General features: G+C 40.4%; 1 long non-coding RNA gene across 2 annotated transcripts in view; it reads left to right on the top strand.

The window, feature by feature from the left end:
• Positions 1 to 485: 485 nt before the first annotated feature.
• Positions 486 to 21620, top strand: part of LOC130249596 (uncharacterized) — a 70175-nt gene continuing 49040 nt past the window's right edge. Inside the window, exons 1-4 of one of the 2 annotated variants that reach the window (XR_008839824.1) lie at positions 486 to 767; positions 839 to 999; positions 12955 to 13074; positions 13839 to 13906. This is a non-coding gene — a long non-coding RNA (uncharacterized LOC130249596). Of the gene's footprint in view, positions 768 to 838; positions 1000 to 12954; positions 13075 to 13838; positions 14269 to 21620 lie in introns of those variants that run through there. The other variant, XR_008839823.1, reaches the window with a different exon arrangement.

A 21620-nucleotide genomic window follows, 5' to 3' on the forward strand; every position in this document is an offset into this window, starting at 1 on the left:
AGGCTAAACAGATGGAATTACCTCAGTCACTCCTCATAAGGCTTCCCAGCCAGACCTTTCATCACCCTTGTTGCCACCTTTGAATGCTCTCTAATAGTTTAATGTATTTCTTATATTGTGTCACCCAAAGCAGCCCCCAGCACTGGAGGTGAGGCTGCCCCAGCTCAGAGCAGAGCAGGACAATCCCGTCCCTTGCCTGGCTGTGATGCTGTCCCTGATGCCCCCAGGACAGGACTGGCTCTCCTGGCTGCCAGGGCACTGCTGGCTCATGGTCAGCTTGCCATTGACCAGAACCCCCAAGTCTCTTTCTGTGATGCTGTTCCCCAGCATCTCATTCCCCAGAATCTGACACTGGCTTTTTTTAAACATGCTGGAAAGAGTCACTGCAGCACATTACTTTGGAGCTGCTGTAATAGAAGCAGGAGTTTTAGTCATATATAAGGCATGAGAATCAGGTCTGTGACCAAATTATTCTTGTGTTTTTATCCTGATTCTAATACTTGCTCTTCAAAGAGCTGAGCCAGTCCTTTTCACTGCCTTGGTTTTGTTAATTTTAAAATAGGTGGGAGTTTATTGACTTGTGGAGGATTATAATGGCTTCATACTTGGAAGATTGTTATGGCATGCTTGCATCTCCTGCATACACTTTGAGAATGACATTGAAAAAGTGGTTGCAAAGCATGACTGGGAAACTGTAAGATGCATCTTCCAGTGAAGGACTTACAGAACTCCATTTGTTTAGCTTCATTGCACAGAAAGGTGGCTAGGTGAGTGAATTTCACAAGCACTTTTGTGAGAAGGAAATGCTGAGCTCTTAAAAAGCTCTTTTATCTTGCAGAAAGAAGCATAACAAGAAGCAATGGCTGGGAGTTAAAGCCAGACAAAATCTATTTGAAAGTGAAACTGTTGAGTTTGGGGGACAATGGATGTGATTTTAACAGGGAGAGTGGTTAACTGCTGGGATAAACCAACAAGCCCTTGAAGTTTTCAACAAAGAAGGTGATGCAAGATATACTGTGGCAAAATAATTATCTGGGTTGAAGCAGGCTTCACAGGCTTATATTGTGTGGCATATTGGAGTAAATTATCTAGTTGTCATTTCTGATTTTAAAACACAGAATTCTGTGCACGTAACACGTCTCTTCATCCATATGTATGCATGTAGTAATTTTAAAATAATAAATATTGAACTATACACGTAGATTATACCTCTACAATATTTAACATCTTTTCCAAAATACATAGTACAGAGCAGTCACATGCAATTTTTATTGACTTAATTCACATATATAATAAAATAAAATAAAATGAAATAAAAAAATTACTTTGGGGTATAAAGGTAATTGTCAAAATGGAAATGTGATTTTACTGAAAAATACCTAGGTTTCCAGCACATGCAGTAACTTTATATTACATTTTTACTGTAATTTTTCTTTCTTGTAGATTAGTCTTCTCATGATAAAGTAAAAAGGCAAGGCAAAAAATTAATCACAGGTCAAAACATGTATTTGAGTTTGAAGAAAGGCCATTTTTTCAGTACCTCAGCACTGGAACTGTGAAGGGCAGAGAGTATTCATTTTGAATTATGTGTGCTTTTTTCCTTTGAATATCAAAACACGATCTGAAAATGTAATAAACAAAAGAATTAGTCAAATAAGCCTTGTAGTTTTTTGACTTAGCAGATAATCTTCCTCTGGTTCACTTGTGCTTTTAATTAGTGTGACAGTTACTTTATTTTGTTGTCTTTTTTTTTTTAAAAAAAGAGTAAAGGGTCAAGACAGAGCACCCAGAGTCCATTTGCAGATTTTTGGTTTAAGCTAAGAAACTAGGAATATTAGGATTGCAATAACCTGGTTCTATTTTGCTGTTAATATGTACTGACCAGAGTGTTGTTACCTGCTGCCCAGAGGTTTCTGCATCAGGCCTGTTCTGCAGACATTTACCACTTTTCTGGCAGCAGCCAGCTGGCTCCCCAGTGTCATGAATGCAGTGTAACTATCCCAGCTATTGTAAATGTGCTCTCCAGAACTGCCCTGCTCTTTATCCTGTCTGCATTTTAGGGCACATCCCAAGCAGTGATGTTTTTGGAGATCCCAAACAATGCAGACTGCATGTGCAGAGCAGGTTTTTTCAATCTTTTTCTCTAAAGCAAGCAAGGTGTTTGTGTGGAGGTTGCTTTGTATATTTAGAATTTGGGGGGAGGACTGGGTGATATAATACAAAATGTGCTAGGTTGTGTCTACAATGAAAAATTTAGGAGGAGCCTGGTACTTTCTGTGTCAGGTTTATTGCCTTTTTATAGCAGAAAAGTAGTGAAGAGATCTCTCCATTGACAGCAGCTGACATGGACTTTTCAAGTTAAGACATAAATAAATAAAGGAGGAGGAGGGAGAATTGGCCATGAATAAATAGGAACCCAAGAACAGATAATTGTGGGTGCATGTGTGGATACATGTGCGTGCACAGGCACCGAGGTCAGTACAGCTGATGCCTTCTGCCAAATAACTTTTTGCAATTGAAAAAGCAAAGAATGCTGGCAGATGGGGGGGAAAGCCAGAGGTGAAAACAGAACATTATTTTCATTGTTAATGCAGAGTGTTTTGAAGAAGGAAGAGCAGCAGGGAAGGTTTTGGCTTTGCAGACACAGAAACGTCTGTCAGCTCATAATGAACCTGCTTTCGCCTTGGTGTTCGCCTGAGTTGTCAGTGCTTGTGTTTCCCCTTTTCCTTCCTAGCTGAACTTCTTTCTTGATCAAAGCTCCTATTTTATTTTTAAACTTTTCATTCCTGTAAATGACTGGAAGCTCTCCAGCTGAGCTTGGCTAAAGCCAGAGGGGACTGGAAGCAAAGAGCAAGGACAGACATGAGGACAAATTACAGACACTTGGGGGACACTCCTTTAAAGCAGCAAGGAGCAACTCTCCTTCCTCTCCTTGCATTTTAGCTCTTCCAGTTTTTCCTAAGGAGCAGAGATTTTCATTTTACATCCCAATGCAGGAAGAGGTGTCAAGGTGACAGGGAAAGACCTTGGCAGTGCAAATAGCTTAGATGTTTTTAAAGGATGTGAACACTTATTTTTGGAAAGTTAAAATAATTCATTCACTATGATGTAGGCAGCTGCACATAAGATTTAGACTGAAACGACAGATTTGAGCACAAAAACGTTAGGACTCAGCCAAAGGGCACTGTCACCTGGACAGTTTATGCCCAAATAACCAAGGGTAGCATCTCAGAATTTACCTGGCAAGAAGTAACAGGCAGTAGGAGCTTGCAGCTGTGCGTGACTGGGTGTGAAGAAAGCAATCTACCCTGTAACCAGTTCAGGCCCCTCTTTGCTCTTACCTGAGGCTTGAAGTGTTCCAGGCAGATGGAGAGCAGAGTGGGGAGACAAGCTACTTGGGCTGTTTATGTTGCTGCTGCTGGCCTTGCATGACCTGTCTGTCCAAGATTCTTCCTCCATGAGGGATCCATGGATGAAGGATGAATGCAATAGTTCCTAGTGATGATGGCAAAAACTAAGGGAGTCTGCTAACATTAAAGCAACAAAAAGGTATTCCCTCCTCTTCAGGAACATTTAAACACTAATTGTATCTTAGTATTTGGTGTGCCTTAATCAGTCATATTTTCATTTGCTCTTTAAGGGCTTTTTAATTTATTCTTTTAGCATTGTTTTCCTGTGTACCAGCAGAACTACCTCCATTTAAAGAATGACATTTTACTAGTATTACTGCCAATGTATTGGCAAGAGAGAAGGAGACAGTCATACCAATGCTAGGTGGAAAGCAGCTCCTTTTCATCATACTAGTGAGATGCCCTTCAAAGTATGGTCTAGATTTTGGATCACTCTCCATTCTTGTATCAGCTTTATAAAAGGACCTGATAACCTTCTCTCAAAGACTATCAAAGTCAAGCTAGGCCTGGCATGAAGGAGAAGTTCCTATATTTATAGGAACGTTGAAATTTATTAGACTGTAGAATTAACTAGTCTTAACTTAAGGAGACGTTGTCAGCTTAAATCTCACCCATAGTTAACATCTTGTATAAACAAGCTGTAAAAAATACCATGCCTGATAGGGGGGAAAAAATCTTCTCTTTTTGAAATAATTGCAAACATTTTCCTGAACTGTGTGAAAACCAACACACAAAGGACTGACCCTACGTTGACAGTAAGTGTCAAACAGAAGTGAAATGAATTTTATTCCTGTGCTGAAAGAAATGCAGTTAGTTAAAACAAAAACAAAACCAAACAAAAACCCCCATGGTTTGTATAAGCCAGGTGGTGTGCCAAGCATCAGCATCCTGCAGTCAGCCCTGGTCTTGTTTTATCCTTGCAGCAAGGTCAACAGCAGTGCTGTAGGTCAGCCCTGTGCTAGTTGCTCTTACATCTGTGCTCTGCTGAGCAGCTGTGCCTGGTCATGCGATGGCAAATGGACCACAGGGCAGTTCCTGGACTAGGTATCTGCACTCCAACATCCAGGATCAAGGTGGATCCTATAAGGATGCAGTGCACCCCTTAGTCACCACTTAGTAAGGTATCCCTACTACTGTCTTGTGTCCTCACTATTACAGAGGGTCTGTTTTCCTAGCAAATTGTCCCATGCTTTTTAGGTGAATAAAGCTTTGAAAGACATCAGGGCTGTAGCTTTTTGATCCAAAGAGCTGAGACATTTGGTAATGGTACTAGATCTATATTGTTACTCTGAGGGATGGCTTCTCTTGATATCCTGGTGCTGCTACTCTTTTCAAAATTTTCCCATTTCATCAGTGTCTGCCCTCATGTCCAAATGACACTCATCTCTCTTCTTTGACTTCAGAGGGTACTAGCCTTGTACCTTTTCTGTCAACTTCTTGGCATTTCATACCTAGGAAAAGACCAGAGACTTTCCCACCAAGAATGGCATTCCCACATATTTCTCCCCAAGTATGCATGTAGCTCTTAGCTTCAGCCAAGATGTTGGCAGGATCTATGCTTTTGGCTCTGTGAATTGTTTTCCAGCAGTGTTGCCATTGTTTGAACATGCTTATTGAGCTCAGAGCAGTATCAGTGAGTGGATCACTGTGTGACTGTAGGCCAGCCAAGAAGTACTTCCTGGAGGAAAGAGTTACCAAAGGTCCTCTGCTGCTAAAATGCCTTCACTGCTTTCACCCTGACAATTGTAGAGAGGACATGAATTGTCCAGGCCTGGATCTGAATCTTAATGTGATTCATGGCATAGATAGATTTATCAAAATTACATCAGTGAAACACTTGTTCTTCACTAAGTGTTAGAACAATTAGTGTTCTGGGCTTTTCCTCAACAAGAAAAAGATATTTTTATGTGCAGAGTTCAGTTCTCAGTCCTGTCACAGACCAGGGAGATGCCTTAGCTCATCTGTAAAATACAGAGAATGATCCTGTCAGTTGTCAAGAAGAACTGTGAGGCTGAAGCAACTGCAGCTATTCAACAACAAAGCAACATATATACATATGATATACAAATATATGTAGTATATATATGTAGCATGTGTATATATATGTGTGTGGAGAGGGAGAGAGAGCACAACAGAACTGTTCAACTTTTACAGCAGAAGTTTCAATTCACGGCATCCATGACATTTCTGAAAGATGTAGCCATCCTTGCAATGGGAAATGATCCATTCTCTTACCTGAAAAGTGTATGAAAATATCCCTGGTGAAGTAGTTCATGCCTTTGGTTAGCCTTAGATCACTGGTATTGAAAACCAGTGAGAGGGAATACACTGATAATAGCTCTTCCTATTCCTTTCACAATTACAGATCTGCCCTCTCAGTGGACATATGCAACAGGAGGACATACAAGGGCTGCCTTTTAGTTCTGATTTTCAAATCAGATAAGCTGTTTCCTCAAAAGCCTTGTGGCAGATCACATTTTAAAATTTCATTTTATCCTTCTCTTCCCAAAATGAGGAGCCCCTGTGGCCCATATGCTGGGCAGAGAGCTGATGGCCTTTTGTGCAGCACTTGGCAAGTTTAGGGTCAAATTCCCATGGCTTTGTAGGAAGCCTACATCTTCCAGCTGTGAGACTTGGCTATATGGCCTTCAGAGATATTTGCCACTAGTCATCTGAGTTCCCTAAAGAGAACAAGAAGGCTGTGAAGAGCCTCAGTGGTTTGCCTTCTTAATAGACTCCCAAGTATTTCTTCAGGATATATTCTTCAATTGGCTTCACCATTTTATGCTAAGAGCTGTGTGCACACTCATTTTTCTCCACTTAAAAGCAACCTTCTGCATCCCCAGAAAACAACTTATCATACACTGAAATGGATCAGGGATTTCCAACATTCACAATAAAATATAATCTAGAAATGTGCCCTTTTCCTTACGGATGAGCTCTCATTAGATAGATGTGTGGTTCTGCTCCTTAGACATCTGGTGCTGTCTGTCTTGGCTTCTTAAGTAGGTGAGTTAGACAGAAGGAAGCCTGCTGTTATTTTTCCAGGTTTTCCTTAGATGCAGACAGAGTAAAAGTTGAAAGCTAATGCTGGAATACTTTTGCTGCCATGTGATACTTGTTCAGAGTGTGGCTACTCCAAGAGGCATTTTGTTTCTTGTGACTGTGAAATCTTTGAACATCTAATTTTTATATTGCTTTCCTTAGGGGAAATGTATGAAAGCAAAATGACTGTATGCTGGTATTTTCCATAAAGTCACATTTGGTAATGATTACTTGTGGTGATCGCATTCCCTCCTCTTCAGATTTGCTATTTAAATCATACTATTGCACACTTGCATTCCCCTCTCAGCCTCCTGCTAATGAAGGAGAAGAGAAGCTGTCAGCTTGTTCCAGAGAAGATGAGCATGAATTCTAATTTAATTCTAGCATAGCTGGCTTCCTATGGTTTTGTCATTACAGTGTGACCTTTCCCCTCTGAATACAAGGAATAGAGAAATCAGAAGAATTTTGCCACCCAGGCTGAGACTCTTCTTTCCTTGCTCTGCAAAATGGAAAAAGAAGCCAAAACCAGAATTTACAACCAGAAAAGTCAAATGAATATTTCAAATTATGTGTTTAAATAGAAGTAGAATACCCTAGATCTTAACATGATAAAAGCTTATCTCTGCAGGCATGACTGATTTCAGAGTGCCACTAATGTGGAAAGCACAAAACCTTGCTGCGAGGCAAAACTAGAATCATTCTGAGCAAGTTTCTGTCTGCACTGTGATTTCTTAAAGTCACTATGGAAACTGAGCTCAGACTGTACTTCTCTCCTAGCCAAACCTATATCCCACATTCAGAAGGAGTGCTTTGAAAACATTTTGCACTCCTCTTCTAAATAACACTTTTTGGGCTAAAAAGCCCAAATTGGTAAAATCTGTATAGCAAAAGATTCCAAATGCATAGTAAACACTGTGGCATGCTGCAGCCTGAAGCTGCTGGGGAATAGTCAGTGACTGGCTGTTGTACTTAAGGTAGAAATTACTAAGTTAAGTTTAACATAGGTAATATTCTGGTAGAAACATGTATGATCCCAAACGAATTATTTGATGAGCGCCTGAGACTTCAAATTTTTTTTAATTTTTTGTCTTACAGTTTTATTAGATAGCTGTCTTACATCTATGTACACAAACCCCTGGAAGTCTTACAGCATTTAAAGAGGTTTGATTTGGTTCCTTTTTTGGGTTTTGTCTTCTGCTTGTTGTTGGGTTCTTTATTTGTTTGTTTTGTTTTTTGTTTTGTTTTTGTTGGGGATTTTTGTTTGGGTTTTTTTTTTATTTTATAGTTTTGGATTGTTTCTTTTGTGTTGTTTTTTGTTTTTTTGTTGTTTTTTTTTTTCCCAATGAATATTTTCATTTTCATTACACCTTTATTACCTCACCAAAATGGTGGTTTGGAGTTTATTTTGTCACAGGTTCTTTTTGCTTTCATCAAATCCATAAGTTCCTAAGCTTATGAAATGCTTCTGCCATAACACATACATTATGATCTGCCAGTGTATCAGAATCAGAGATTTCCAGGAAATCTCTGCTTGCTGTAGCCTAATTGTCTAATTCCTCCTTCAGTGCTGAGTTAATTTCCTATATGTAAACTCTTTGTGAGCTCATGTGAGCCTACACAATCCAGAGGTGTAGAGAGGACTGGTGACATTTATGGCACACACTTTTTCACTATCTAATACACTTTCAGTGCTCCCCATAGCCCTTCTCACAACTCATTGGGTTTTTTGGACTTGGCACAGGTACCCATGTTGTACCCCCCCAACCCTTATCCTTCCAGTGCCTTAAATAACACTTTAATAACCAGTGTGATTATTAACCAGAGTGAAACAAGGTAAGCTAGCTAATTTCCCTGTACTGTGGGAAAGCTGGTGTCAGGCAATTCCTCGTGGCCCTAATGATAATTGTCCTCCTTCACTTTCTGTCAAGGCTGATATTTTAACATCTTCTAGCAAGGTAGATTGTCTTGCTTCCTGTGGTTTTCCTGATGGCCTGCAGCCTTTCTGGTATCATGCCCTGGACATTTTGCACGTATCCTGTTGTTGAGGAGTGATTTTCCCACTGTTGCCTTCACTGTTTGTTATATTTGGCAGGAGGCCCTGGTGGTACTCTATTTTAGCTAAGATTTTTTCCACCTTGTTCATGAAACCTCAGAAGCATAGCACAGCCTTGATGATTTTTCTGTCTCAGGCATTTAATGAATTTTCCCTTTCCCCCATATGAAATTTTTGTGACTCCGTCTGTCCTCTAATTACCAACATATTGAAAAGATTTTTTTTCTTATTTATATTGAACCTTTCTGCTTTTTTGGGGGTAGTAATATTTATAGCTACTAATGATAGTGGGGCATTTATAAATTATGTATTAATCATGGGAGAAAGTTCTCTTTTTCCAGTTTTGTGTGCTTTTATTCTCCCTAATGATCCCATTGCAAGCTGTTGCCAGAAGCCCTGTAGGTGTACAGCTCTGCATTCAAAGTTCTTGCCAGGGTATAATCTAGTAGATAATCATAACCACCTTAAAATCAACTGTCTGTATGATAAGCCAGTCAGGTTGTCTGTGTGCTACATCTTCTGAGGATGCTGGTTACAAAGCAGAAACAATTTGTGAGATGGGGTCCATCTGTTTTAATTTTGGTTATCTGTTTCTGTTCCCTGTATTCTCAAGCATAGCTAGAATCCATGCAGCAACTCACATGCTAAGACAGGGACTATTGAGCAATTCATTTGTGCTGCTTTAGAAGAGCTACTGTGAAAAGTGAGGAATTAACTCTCTCATTTGCCCTATAAGCACTAATCAATGTGAAGTCCCCTCTCCCATGCCATTGTCATTTCTTATATCTGGATCTGCTGCTTCTGCAGGAGATAGTCTCCTAGATCAATGATCAGACATCTTGCCTTTTATTTCCCATTATCTCGTTTCTTTTTTGTGTGGATTTTTTTTTGTGTCTTGGTTTTTTCGTTGTTGTTTTGGTTTTGTTGTTGGTTGGGTTTTGTTTGTTTGTGGTACTTTTTGTGGGGGGAGGTGGGGGTGTTTGCTAATGAATAGATGGCAGCCAGAACAGCTTTGGTTGAATGCAGCTTGGACTCATAAAAGCTGGGCTGAAGATAACCTAGCTGAAGTAGCCATGGACTTTAACTAAATCATTAAACTTTCATTTTTGTTTTTCAGTCATGTCTTCCTAATTGAATATTCTGCTTGGAATCCTTTTTGAAGTGATTTGAGCAGAGGATTGAGATGTGCCAGACAGTAGATTAGAGGCATTATATTTGGAATGACTGAAAAACGTATGTGATGGAAAGAGAAACTCACCTCTAGAAGGATAAAGCCCTTGTTAAATGAATACAACGAGATAGTTCTTTCTTAAAAGATGTAAGATAGAAAAAGAAAGAGATAAATAATATGGGCAAACAGTATCTTGTCCCACCTTAGCATGAAACAAAGAAAAACAATTAAGTGCTTTTATTAAGATCCAAACCAGTGATTATTTGACATCAGTTGAAAGGGAAAAAAATACTCAAATGTTCCAAGAAGTGAAGCAGGAGGAAAAGACACCCCATGCTGAGAATCATTAAGACCCAAAAGTAATTAATCACAGGCACAACTAACCTTATTACAGGAGAGTTGCATTGTCTTCATGATGCAGGCATTGATTCCATGCTAGGAAATGAACATAAAGGCTCCTTTAGTGGTAAAAGTAAAAATATAAAATTGCTCCTGAAGATTGTAGATGGGCCTTTTATTCCATTAAAAAAAGGATAATGAGACTGTTGAGGGAAGTCCAGCCAGCCAGCTTAAGGAATGTATTTTGTTAAATTCTAATTAAAGACTAATTTCTTCTGAACACTGTCCAAGCATTGAATTATTTATTGAAAAGAGGAAGCCAGGGGAAAAAAAAGAAAAAGTCAAGATATTTCTCTTCAGCTGTCAGAAGCCACCCAAAATTTTTGTGAGTTACTGTCTAGGTTAACTGTTTATTTGCCACAATTACTTGCAAGTTAGCATAAAAGAGAGCTCCTCTTTCTTCCTGCTGGGCTGACTGGTTTGCCTGCAGGCTAAGGGTCTCATCCACTGCCATTCATACACTAATGGCTCTTGCTAGAATGTAGAGAAGCCAAGCAGCCTGGGGCAGAGAGAACCCTGTGGCTTGTGGAGATAGTCCAGGTCTAAGAGGGTCAGTGCCAGCTCACACTGGCTTGAACACAAGGTGGCTTTGTGTGCAATCACTGTAAGTGTCTGTGCCACGTTTTTCTTGGTGTTTCACATCACCCAGGCTCTCCAGGTATTTTTGCTGTGTTGAAGTGAGGTAGATCTGGGAACATCATCATTCACCCCAGCTCTGATCATCAATTAGCAGTTTAGTTCACAAAAAACTTGGCCTTAGCTTGCTAGACCATGGACATGTGTCAACCTACTGGGTAGTTTAAACTAAATTCTTATGCAGAGAACAACAGCTGTTCTAGGTGATATCATGATAAATACAAAGACAAAAAAGCCTCAGCATACATTGACTTGGCTGTGATGTTTCTTTAAAATATAAGTAGAAAAATTATGAGGAACTCAGCACTGAGATTTGATGGTGAGTATGGACAAGAGTAAATGAGATTTCCAGATGAAACTAGGTGAGAGAACAGCTTGTGAATGGCGGGAGTGGGCCAGGTATCCCTTAGGATTCTGGTAAAACAAAATATTTGGATAACTCTTGTTAAAACTTCGTTTGATTTAAGAAGTGAAGTTTGTGGAAGTCTGGGATTTGATTACTAACCTAAGTAGAGAGCTCTCTGTTCTTCCACAGGCCGAAGTGGAGGGATGAAGTTGCCTTGAAAGTCAGTAGGCATGTAAGATGTACTGTCCTGGACTGCCTGCTGCTGCATGAGTATTGTTGAACACAGATCCCCAGGCATCCTTGGTGGGATCAGGGGAGAGATCTTGGAGTATACATGGCACATTCTCTGCTTATGCCACTGAAGTCTTTCAAGGGATAGCAGGGAGTGGGAGGGAAGGGTGTGCATCCTGGTCTCATCCTGATGTGCTATGTGGATATGGTCAGAGAATGCTGTTTGAAAGTCAACAACTGCTGGAAAAACCTAAGGAGACCCCTTTCCTACAATTTTGAGACAATCATTTAAAGTCCCTGGTAATTCTGCATGCTTAAAAGCCTGGGTCCCTAAAAAAAAGATGTTTTAGTGGTTGATAAGCTGAAGTGAGAGAGTTTTAGCTGAAGTGGAAGATGAGGAAGATGAGGAGACTGATGTTACTGTGAAGTCCTTGATCCTGCTGCATGGTTAAGAACATCCTGCAGACAAGGATCTTGTTCAGAGTCAGAGCTGGGATTGCTTCTGTGGGATAGATAGTTAAAAGTTTGGGCTTCCTCAGTGTCAAGGACAGGCCCACCTGAAATTTGATTCTTTCCAGCCTGGTCAATGGGATAGAATTAGGAAAGAAGTCTTTTAAATAACTGCTCCTTCTAGCCTTAGCAGCAACAGATGTTGAGGGAAAGGCTGGGGCCTGGCCTGCCAGTGAAGTTTCTGATTCACTATTTGGATCTTCCAGGTTTCCATTGCTTGCTCTTTCCTTTGCATAAAAGAGCTGTTCATTTAACCCTGGGATTTTCTGCATGCAGGTGTGCATACTGCTTATCATCAATGCTCCTGTGGTGTAATTTAATTTCAGAATGAAAACTATGCATTTTTTTAAAGAACTTTGAAAGTCAAGCTGCCTGGCAAAAAGGTTAGCCCATGACAGAAAAGAAAACTGATAAGCAGTCACTATGCTTGGATAAGATGTTAAGTGGGTTGGTTGATAAACTAGGCAAGGAGGTGAAGCTGGTTTTTTTTCAGCTTGAGAACCGAGCAGGATCATCCAGTTCAGTGCTGGAGAAGCAGAGATCATAAGGGAAAATTCCTTTCAAAAATACAGCCCATCAGAGATAGAAGTTTAAGCATCTTTCCCTACAGGTAGTTCCCCATTGATGTGGCAGTTTTGGGGACCTAGATCTGGTTTTGAACTTGGCTCTCCCCAAGTTCTCTTAGGACCAAAGTCCCCTTATTCTGAAAAAGGTTCAAAAAGCAGGCAGTCATTCTTTCAGCTTTCAGGAATTTAATCAGCTCAAATAGATTTCAGTTAATGCCTGTTTACAGAGAATCTTTCATAAGAAACAGATCCTTTCCAAAGCTGCAAAAGTGATGTGACGGTCCAGCTGCACATCTTTTGTGTTACAGCCTAATTGGCTAGAACACATACTGGGAGAATGTGTGACCAGGATAAATTCCTTTCTCAGCCTGAAGGAGCTTTACCTTTTGATACTCACCTATGAGAGCAGAGGAAGTGCAGAGTGGCAGCTCTTCTCCTAGCCTGAATCAGGCTGCCTTCCAGTAACCAGGGCTAGTACAAAAACTGAGCATTGCTTTGATCAAAAGAGAGAGAGAGCACAAGGAAAGGCATTACTGCAGGGATTAGGGCCTTCTTTGTGATTTGGATTGTGCTTTTGTTTGCTTCAGTGACTTTGCAGAAGGAGGAAGCAGAACTCATGACCACCAGCAAGACTCAATGGGCTGATTATCACCCTCTGCTCTGCACTCTGGCCCAGAGCACCCAGAAAGGCTCCCCCATCTTAGCAGGTGTGTAAAGTGTGACTTGAGGAGACACAAAATATAGATTTGAATCCTGTGAGGCTCAGTTAAGCATTGACCTCAGGTCTCCTATTTGCTGGCTTACTGTTTGAAGAAGGAAATCATTAAAGGTAGCCCACTGTGACACCTTTCCCTCACTTCTCCAAAGAAGATCCTTGCTCAGTGTTCTTTTCTTCTTTTTCTCTACATGTTGCTATATCTCATTTGCAGGAGAGGATTTAGCACTTTAGGTTGAGGAGAGAATCCTTGTTCACAACTCTTAATCCTGTTGCCTAATTTCATTCTAATTAATACTTTAGATGTTATTATGTAATTATTTAAATTGATTGAAATTTATTTTGCTTAGTTTTTCATTTCCCAAGGGAGTCAAGTCATAATTTTGTGTAAGCCAGCTCCTTTCAGCTCTTTGCACAAACTGTAGTATTAAGGGAAGAGGTCTGGTAAATTCAGAAAGCATTAGGAGATAAGGAGACTGTTGAATTTTGGTGTTATGGTGAGCTGTCATTGGCTGGCAGCTGAATGCCCATCCATCTTTGTAACCACTGCCCCATCCTCAGTAGGTTGGGGGGAAGGAAAAAAGTTAATGAGTCAAGATAAAGACAGGAGACTGCTTACTTACCTATTATTGTCAGAGGTAAAACAGACTCAAATTGGGGAAAATTCCTTTAATTAATGCCCACTAAACCAGATTTGAGTAGTGAAAAAAAACCCCTGAAATATTAAAACCACACCTTCTCCCATTTTTTTCACAGGCTCAGCTTCAACCATGGATTTCTGACTCCTCTCTCCTCAGCCCTGCAGGGTGCAGGGGGCATGAGAGGTAGGGGGCTGTGCTCAATGCATAACACTTTGTGTGATGCTCCCTCCTCAGACTGGTCCCTGGCTCCAACACTGACCTTTCCATGGGCTGCAATCCTTCAGGAAAAATGGTCAATGCCTGTGTGTGATGCTGCTGGCCAGGCCTAGGTGCTGCTCTCCAGTTTTAAACCCTCATGTTCATTATTTGGGGCATCTGTCTGCTTGAAAACCAGTCTTTAATTAATTATATTGGAGTAAATCAGGTAAATAATACTGTATAGTCCATCCTTCAGGGAATTTTTGAACATTTAACAGAGAAAAAAATATGAATGTACTTCCATTTTGCTGACATACTTATTTTTCAGGAGGGACCTCTTTATAGCTTCTGACCCCATTAAAGAATAAATATGTTGGAAGTTACATAAGTGGATTTAAACTTGATTTGTGAAATCTCCAAGTCTAGTTTTGATTGTATCTGTGAAAAAAATTTTCTGCTTGTGGGGTCTGTGGATATTCTTCACGTATACAAATTAGTGGTGGAAGCAAATAACCTCACCACTGCTGGTTCGTGCAAGGTCTGGGGAACAGCAACAGCATGAGAACAGAACCAACAGAGAAAAACCCTAAAATGCACTAAGGGGAGGAGGCCTGGAGAAATTTGGTGCACAATATTGTACTGCTGAAAAGTTTTAAGGATAAAATATAAAACCCTTCTGGGACATGACAGCTCCAATCTTAATCTACAAACCAGAAAGTGATTTTGAAGTGAATCTCCCTTCACTAAAGCCCATTGGGAAAACTTTTTTCCATTTTTTACTCAGAGTTTTCTTAGGAATTAAATTATGTGTTTTTGAGAGGTGGTGTTTTATTAATCACAATTAGTGTGGTTTTGTTTGGGAGTATGTGCATACAGATCCACCATCAGATTCCTTTATGTCTTCAGTTTGTTTTGGGATGCTACTTTTCTTTCCAAAAATTGGTTGCATATATTATATATATAAAGACAAGAATAGGTCCTTTGATAAACACATGAGTTTTTTATAAAGAAAACAACCGAAAAACCCAAAAAAATTGAAAAGGAAAGAAGACAAGGAGAAAAATAGAAAAATATAAATGTAAGTATTTATAAATATTGTAAAACTAATCCAAGCTTTAGTTACTTCTGGCAAAGAAGTAATTTTATAAAACCTGGACATCTCCTTGAAATAGCAAAATAAACTAGAGGAGTGGAAACATTACTGTAGATCATAGAACCATAGAAGAGTTTGGGTTGGAAAGGCCTTTAAAGATCATCTAGTTCTGAGCTCCTTGCATGGGCAGGGACACCTTTCACTAGACCAGGTTGTTCAGAGCTCCATCCAAGCCAGCCTCTCTTACACATCTCCAGGGGTGCTGGGGATTTTAGGTGGTCTTTCCACGTCCCTTGGGACAGGCTTTATATGGTGTTCCAGTCTCCTCCTTGGCCAGGTCCCTGGCTCACTGGACATGGGCTTCACGCCCCTCCAGTACCTTCTGTGTGCTCAGGATGGTCTCCAGCCCCTCCAGTCCTGCCAGCTCTGGCTGCCCAAGGCTGAGAAATGAGTTCACCTGGCAGATGAGAAGAGAGGGGAGAGTTTCTGTAGGAGTTCTCCTCCAAGTCTTGAGGAAGAACTTTACACTGAGGGCAGCAGAGCTCTGGAAGGACTGCCCCAGGAGGTCATAGTCAATGACATGACATTCCAAATCCACCTGGATTCTTTCCTGTAGCCTGTCCCATGCCATGCCATCCTGTCCCTGGCAGGTCACTGAGCCACCAAGGCCATGCCAGGCAAGCTGCTCCCCTGCTCTGGAGCTCCTTCTCCTCCAGGCTGTCTGGCTGCTGCTCCAGAGTAGATTTGCTCCATGGAGCCCTGCACCTGGGGTGTGCCTGGCCACTCTTGTCCAGCCCCTGTGGATCATTCATCTTGCTGGACATGCTGCTTTGCCTGGCCCTGGCTGTCCTGAGGAGCTGCACATTACTGCCCTTGGCCCACACACAGGAAAAAAGGAGGAGGAGGAGGAGGAATGGGGTGGAGGCTGCCTTGGAGGTTCTGCCCTTGCCTTGAGGGTACCTGTCTCTGCTTCATCTTTTGCCTCTGGCTGTACTCCTGGGCAGATCTCACACCTGGTTTGTGCCTCACCTTACCTGGGGCTCCAGTGGAGCTGTTCAACATCTGGATCTGCCTGCTGCACTTGGGTTGTGCAGGGCTGTGACCCTGGCTGGTGATGATGCTTCCTGAGCTGGAGTCACCCTTGGCTTAGAGAGTGGTCAAGTTTTCTGCTTCCTGATTTCTGTCCTGGTAGGTTTTTGCCTTCTCCTTTCTGTCTGTGCAATTAGTGATAATAATGTGTGGGCAGTAGCAGTGCCTTCCTGTTTTGTTTGGAAATCAAACGAGATGGTGGTGGGAATGAATTTCTATGTGACTGCAGTCACAGGTTTACTAATTATTTTGTGCAACTGGGTAGGATGTGTAGAATTTGGATGTGATTTTGGATTGCTGTAAAGTCCCATTATCAGACTGCATCCTGCTCTGATTCCCCTTTTGGGAGCCAGGCACCAGAAGCTGGAGATTGTAGCCTCCAGTCCAGGCTCACCCAAACCCTTTATCAGATCCAGCTTTTAGATTATGGATGTGCATAGCTGTTCTGTCTAAGTCTCCAAAACATTTTTCTCCTTGTCAGCATCTTCTGTCCTCAGCCAGCTCTCTGATTGAGAATCTAATTATGGCTAGTCAAGGGTAAATTTGATCAGAGATGCTATTCTGCCTCTGAGCTCCAAAGGCATGCCTTGCTGCTCCAACATTACCAGTGTTCCAGTGCTCCTCTGGCCTTCAGGATTCCCTTCATCTTGCAGTGGTTCAGTGTCTTTGCTGAACAGTGCAGCACTACAGACTTGTAATAACTATATTGCTCTTATTGCCAGTCATCAGCAGTTTGGTTTTGTAGAGATTTTCCAGGTTCTAGGAGGAGATTCTGTGCTTTATTTTGCTATTTTCTGCAGCCTCACTCACTTTTAGTTCTATGGGGTTTTTCTTTCCTTTGGCATGTCAGAAGAACACATTTTTAAAAGTCCCTACGGTTTCCTTTGGAATACTTGAAGAGGGTACATTGATCCAAAACTCTCCAATACTAGGTTGATTCAGGTCCTGCAGCAATTCCTTAGGCACATCTCACAAAAACCTGCCTATTCTAAAGAAACAGAAGGCTGGCTTGTGATTGTCTTTATAATACCAAATAATCTTTGCCTTGTGCTTCTCCTGTCTCTAGCTAAAGTTGCTGCATCGTATTCAGGTCATGAGAGCAAGCAAATGACTGAAGAGCCCCTGTCTGCCTCAAAAGTGCTCTTGAAGATTTCACTGATGTTTTCCAGTTGTTTAACTGCCTGAGCTGTGATTGAGCTCTGTGAATCTACCACTCCATTCAACACAGCTTGTTTTAATCTGACCTTGCTCAATTATAACCTGGCTAAGTCAATTATTTTACTTTCCATAGCTAGGGGGAGTATTTTTGCTGCAAATATTTATTATTTTAGCATTAATACATCCCCCAATTTGTTAAATATTCTATCTTATACATTCATCTCTTAGAAAAATTCCCACCAAAGGTCTACATCCCAATTTGCATTTTTGGACTTTCCTTCCCAGCCTCTAGAGAGAGCAGTTTTGATTCCTATATATCAGAACCAAGTAGTAACTTTGATCTTTTATTTTTGGGTGGTTTTTGCATTATGAAAACCTTTGTTTTAAGAAACATGTTGTTCCTTGAATAAATTTTGAGGTTTTTTTCCTTTTAGTAAAGACACCTTAAACTTGCATGTAAGATTTTAATTATTCAAATGCTTAACTTCTGCCCAGTGTGGGCACCTAAAAAAGATAGGAACATATAGATCCAACTTGAAAGTATTTGAAATATAACTGGGAAGCAGAACAAAGCAGAATTCTGTGAGAAAAGAGACATACCATCCCACTGCCTGTTCATTTACCTAACTGGAGAAAGCAGGTTTTCAAAGTTAAAACTGTATCTTTGAGCTGCTCATTCTCATTTTTTATAGCAAATGGAAAGAAAAGGCAATTTCCAGAGTAAAATTCATCTCAGCCAAAGGTAAGTGCCCATTCCCACCCTTCTCCTTAGCAGTCATTGAGTTATAACAGGTGTGGGTAACTCCTTATGTTGGCTCCTCTGGAGTTTCCTGTCTGGCTGTCAGTGAAACTCAGCTGGCACTAATATGGCCAGCAAAAGAGAGTAGATGTTGTTGAAAAATTACCCCTACCAAAAAAACCCAAACCAAACAAAAAATTAAAATTTTCAGTCAGATTAACTTCTGAGCAGAGACCCTGAAAAACTGAAGTCATCAGATTTAAAGGAGCTTGCCTCAATGTGGATTGATTTAAAAGTAAAAATATTCCTGATGCTTTAGGAGGAACCATATTCTGAGTGGCTTTTTTATCAGCTTGATACCTCTGACATCTACAGTCAAATATGCTGCATAATTGCTGGAAATCCATTCTCATTATGTTCAGTAGCATGTACCCTCAGCAACCTTACTTGACACCAGTAATTGCATTGAGAAGAATTTTTATGTGCTGAGAGCACTATCTCCATTTCTGTCAGTTTTTTTTTGGAAAAGGTGGTTTGGTTATTTTTATTTGCCTTACACAATTGATCACTTGAAAAACCATTTAAGGAAGGAATGGTACAAGAGTTTATTTAATTTCCCAGTCCCTAGCCCCCAGGCTTTTTTCCATTTATGAAAGGATAATGTGTACTGGGGACTGATGTTGGCTGGTTTCAGTAGCTGTTTTGACAATTCAATTATTGTCAAAATTGTTACAACAAAGAGCCATTTTTAACTTTAAAACATGGATGTAGCAGGTTTGAGTTCCAGGCTTTTGGATTAATTAAGTATTCCAGAAAGTTTGCTGCATCACAGAGACATCAGCAGAACTTGCCAAGTTAGATATAAAAAAAAACAATCTCTAAATGTGATCTATGGGACTTGAATATTCTCCAGGGTCTACCTTGGGGTTCTGTTATACAATTGCATTGGAATGCCAGGACCTAATGAAGTGCCCTATTCTGCCTTCACTACCAACCAGCAGCAATAATCCCTGCTTGGAGGGATGGATTCCTGCTCTCTTGCACATGAATTGCTCTTTTGTTACGGCAGGAAGGACTTTCAGGTTTTTATGCAGTCTCTGTAAAATTGCACCATGAATGGTTGGTGCTGCTAAGCTTTCTCTCCTACATTAAAGCACACAGGCTGCCATCTCTCATGGATGTATTTTGTGGCCTGCCCTTTCACTTCACTAAAAAATGCAGTTTCTCTGATCAAATAGATATAATGAAACATAATTTTCTTGGATTCCTTCTGCAAAATTCTGCTTAAGGGCACATGTAACCAGTGGCAAATACAAGTCCAGCTGACTGCTTACAGCTGTGAAGGACATGTCTTACTGATGCTCAAACCATGGTCTTCTCTTCAGATCTTGGTGCCTCTTTCCAGATCTCTTGAGTCTTCACTCTGCCTCTCTAAATTTGGTGGCCATTAGAGGCATTTTTATAGGCAGTGCTTGCTGTCACTGTTGGGATGCAAGTAAAAGGAAGATCTGGGACTGTGAAGCTCTGTTTTCACATTTCTATGTTTAGCTATTCAAATACAGGGCAAAATGCTTTTGCATCACTGTAGAAATGCATAGTAGATATTAAGTGGTTGAATATCTTCTGTCTATTGGTTGGGGACTTTTAGTTGTTTCTTTTTGCAGACAGTGGAAAAGAAAACAAGGATGAAAAGGGAGATTTTGAAGAAATACAGTCAGTTTTCATGGATTCCTCTGGGAAGCATTTGCTATTGGTGGGACAGCTTAGCAACATTATGCCTAATTTGAGTTAGTTTTTCCATTTTTTTTTCTTTTTCTTTTTCTTTTTTTTTTTTTTTTTCTCCCTGGGTATAGTCAGAATAATTTTGGTGTCCCAATGTGTGCTCTTTGAAGTGGCAATTATAAATTGATCCAGGTGCCTGTGAGGAGAGCTGTTGTGGGTACTTTTCATTCTGCTGTAAAACTACTTCAGTGTGTGCTTTGGCACTGGGAAAGGCAGTGTCACAAATTCTCAACAGAGCTTGTTGTGATGGAAGCACCCAGGGCTGCAAACATTTTTTCAAAGTTTTCTTCCTAAAACACATCCAATGTACTGTATTTTCTTTCTGTTGATCCTTTGGCTGGGATTTCAACCTCTAGCTCCTATTCAGATTGAGTTCCCTATCTCGGAGCAGGTTTTCCTTTTAGAGCACTGGTAAGATGCCTTTGGGACTTTGCACATGTGATTTTGGACAACTCACTTTATTTTTTGCTGCAAGCCTATCAAAAAATCTAACCAGTTTCTTGAAAAAAATGATGAAAAATTTCTATATTCACAGACATGTATAAGCTTTAAAACCACATTTTCCAGGCCTCTGTAACCCTGAAGTGAAATGTGATTGTCAGGTAATAGCCACAGTACTGAAACTAATAGAGAGGATGATTTAAAAATACCCAAAACCCATCATAAGAGCTGGAAATACTCTTTAATAAGCCTTGTTACTTAAATTTGTTTCACAGGAGAATGGGAGTGGTATAGCAGAAGACAAGATATTCTAGGTAGAGAAAATGCAGGAGACATTTTCAGGGGCCTTCTTAATCCCATTAAACATTGTGGTAAAATTAGAAATGGTTTGATCTCAAGATTCCCTATTAGCATGAGATGCCCTGTTTGTTTCTCTGAAATTGAACTTGTTTGGTTTTGGCTCTGTTTTAAGTCTCATCTGGTTGCAGTTGGCAGAGGAAGGACAGTGCACAGTTAAGCAGATCAAGTGATATGAACTTGTGCAACTCATGAATGGGCTGTGGAGAACCAACAGGAAAATAAACACTTCAAAGGAATTATATACAATACTGATGTCACACATTCCTTATGTCTGTCACTGGTTTTGAAGTATTTTGAAACTCATTAGAGGATATTATAAATAAAGAGAAATAATCTTCATAGCAAAGTGCAAGTTAAGGATTTTATTTTCTTGCAAATCTTCCCTTTGAGACTAAGGCATACTTGGACTTGTGTTCTAATGAATGAGAAAAAATATTCTAGTGATAAGGTTAAAGAGCAGATTTCCTCACTGTTGAAGTTTCTATTTTAAAGCAGCAGATGTTGCTTGAATGTTTTCAGCTGAGCATTCTTATTTTTCCTCCTTCACCTGGACTCTGAAGCAGTTTATGTAAAAACAATTTAAAAGAAACAGCCTTACAAAATCTGACTTTCATCATGATAAAATCAATGTAATTTGCTTTGAGCAACTGGCTGCTGTCATCATAGTGGAGACCTTGAAGCAGAGTTGGAAAAAGTAGTTGGAAGATGGAAATCTTTTGGAAGAAAGTGGAAATCTTTTGATGGAAACCTTTTGAGGGAAATCTTTTGAGATGCTGTGAAGTAGTAGCACTTGCAGGAAGAATCCTGTTCAGCCCTTTGTTTCTGGGTGGTGCCATCACTGTCTGATCTTTACAAAGTAACATGGTTCAGTGGTGGTTCTCAGAAGTTCTATGGCTTTCTTCCAGACACTTATGGTGGATTTTGTGCCTTCTGCCTTTAGATAGCTGAAAACTACATGGCAACTAAGCCACTAGCTACCCTAGCCTGCATTTACTGCCCTTGGAGAGGAGCTGGCAGCTCCAGAGAGGTGTTTTCTA

Source organism: Oenanthe melanoleuca, chromosome 2 (assembly GCF_029582105.1).
Source record: "Oenanthe melanoleuca isolate GR-GAL-2019-014 chromosome 2, OMel1.0, whole genome shotgun sequence".
NCBI classification, from domain to species: Eukaryota; Metazoa; Chordata; class Aves; order Passeriformes; family Muscicapidae; genus Oenanthe; species Oenanthe melanoleuca.